We start from the raw sequence: 2445 nt of genomic DNA, 5'->3' as shown, positions 1-2445 counted from the left end.
GCCACGTGACAATTCGCTCCTGTGGGAATCGTAATGCTGCAGTTTTTTAGGGTTTCCGCCAGTGTACGTAAGAGAACGTGGATTTTGATGATTGCTGATGTCTTGTCCGCTTCGTTTTACGCCGTGTCTTGATTTCTCGTATACCTTTTCGATGCTGATGGAAACATTCAAAATACGTGATAAAATGTGGATATTGTAATGGTTTGTCTTTCGCTGAGGTTGCGTCTGCAATCCTTCCGAAACCTTTCCTGCTGATGCCAATGGGAACGATCAAGGCACGTGCAATCCGTTTTGCCAAAGCTTCAAGGACTTTCCATACGCGTGCAGCAACGTGTCTTTGCTGAAGGTACATCTGTGATGCTCCTAGAATCCTCCATAGCGATGACATCTCGTTGTCCCGCCGAGACTTTTGCACGTGTAACACGCGTTATTTCTTGTTTCTTTCAATAACGTATTTTTGTATAATAGTAAGTTTTAATATATCATTTCGTGGGAAATGAACGTGAAGTGGTTGTAATGTGATCGTGAGGGTTTGATTTAATTATAAAGGTGTATAGTTTTATATTTTGAGGTTATCTTGTATTCGTAATGGCGTGCTATGAATTTTGGTTATACGAATTTCGATCAGTAATTTTTAATGTATGATCGCTAATTTCGATATTTTAGTTTATTGGAGGTTTTTTATATCTTCTTTGATGATTACAGGTTATGTTGAGTCATGGACACGAAAGCGTCTTCGCCTGTGCGAACTGTGTGAGTATGTGTTTTTAATATTCTATCTTGTTTCGCAAGTTGCTTGTTTCCTTGAACTTGTGAATTTGTTTTAGCGCAAGAGGAGGAAGATATGTGAATGGTTCAAGATGACGTGATCGACGTGCATGTGTGAACATGTGCGAAGGAAAATGCTGAAGGGGCGGTTTTCCACACAAGTAGGCCCAGTGGCTCCTTCGTCGGCGTCGTGTCCTGATGATCCTTTGATGATTTGATTTTATTTGACAATATAAGATATATTTTGCTTATTATGGATTTGTATGTCCATATTTGCTATATATTAAATCATGTATATTTTATATTACTTTCTTGTTATTAGGTTATTAGTTGTGTAACTACAGTTACTGATCTATGGAAAGTGGTGAAACATCTTCACGCGATACAATTTTATTCGTTTTCCTCCCTTGCATTGGCACGCTGTGAGTGGTGTCGGCTTTTGGATGAGGTTTGTGCAACTTGATTATTATGCGTTTAACGATGGACACGGAGGTATCTTTGACAAAGGTTCCCATGCGGACTGTCTCGGTGTGTATCTTGTTATAATTTCTTTTATTTAGTTTATCCTGCTTCTTTCATGTTTTATTCACTGCATATGGTATCTCAGTGCAAGAAGAAGAGGGATTGTAAAGAATCCGTGAGTGGCCCCAGAAGACGCAGTCATCGTGTGAGGTGTTGTAGGCAGGAACGAAGAGTCGAAGTTGTTGAAGGAGTCATGTGACATTTGTATTGTTTTTGGTTATATACAACGCTGATATTTCACATATCTATATATACATATTATTATATATATTATTATATTAAATCTTCAGTTGGTTTAGTTGAATGTTCAGTAATGTAATTTTCACAAGGTGGTTTTGTATATTTATTTCTTTATTAGATTAGTAGTTGTTCGATATAATAATATATATGTATATATATATATTCACATGTATATTCACAATGTAATTTTTCATATAAGATTCTTTAGATTTACCAATGTTAGTTTTAATACTGTAATGTCATATTTTATTTCATTGTATTCATTTAGATTATTTGAAAGTGAACTTTGTATATGTAATTCTTACTTACTTACTTTGTTACGTCGCCTAAAGCATCTGCACTCCAGCCCTCGCGACCGGACAGCCAGCGGCCTGCGTAACGTCATTTCGACCCTCAATAAACTTAAGGACCCAATATAGTCTTTCACTTTTACTGTATTGTACTAACGGGCGTCGTCGGTCAATCCCTTTGTCCTGAAGAATTTCTTAAGCCTAAAATTATTTTCGAAGCACATCTGGTTTTTAGAGCGGTTCTTGAGTTTATTAGGCGCAATTAAAAATTACGGAGAAAGCGGACACGCACCCATTAGCACGCACCCATTAGGGAAAATCCAAATGACTAGCTAATAAAGCAATCAGGTTTTTCCCATGAACAAGGTCACCTATAAACCCCTATGGTAGGAGGCCTCCGACTCATCCCTCAAGCATCATCGCAGGGCATAACCAATCGACATCGCGGATCGTTACCCTCACTTTTCTTAACGAAAAGTGTGAACAACGAATCCGCGTTCGTCATACAAAAGGGCACACCCACACCGAACTTTCTTCCGAATGAACGCAAGAGCGACCAATTAGTCAAAGATCTAACGTCTAACTTCTAACATTAAATAGAACGCCAACGGAGCGCAACTCAAGT

At 38.2% G+C, this 2445-nt stretch overlaps 1 long non-coding RNA gene across 1 annotated transcript; it reads left to right on the top strand.

Moving 5' to 3' along the window:
• The first annotated feature begins 392 nt into the window (after window positions 1-392).
• Window positions 393-1049, top strand: LOC125386594. The gene is made up of 3 exons (XR_007226917.1): window positions 393-639; window positions 706-753; window positions 828-1049. It is a non-coding gene; the product is annotated as an uncharacterized LOC125386594 (long non-coding RNA).
• Window positions 1050-2445: the final 1396 nt, after the last annotated feature.

This window comes from Bombus terrestris, chromosome 16 (assembly GCF_910591885.1).
Source record: "Bombus terrestris chromosome 16, iyBomTerr1.2, whole genome shotgun sequence".
NCBI classification, from domain to species: domain Eukaryota; kingdom Metazoa; phylum Arthropoda; class Insecta; order Hymenoptera; family Apidae; genus Bombus; species Bombus terrestris.
Note: the sequence above shows the minus strand (reverse complement) of the source record. Positions and strands in the feature narration are given on the sequence as shown.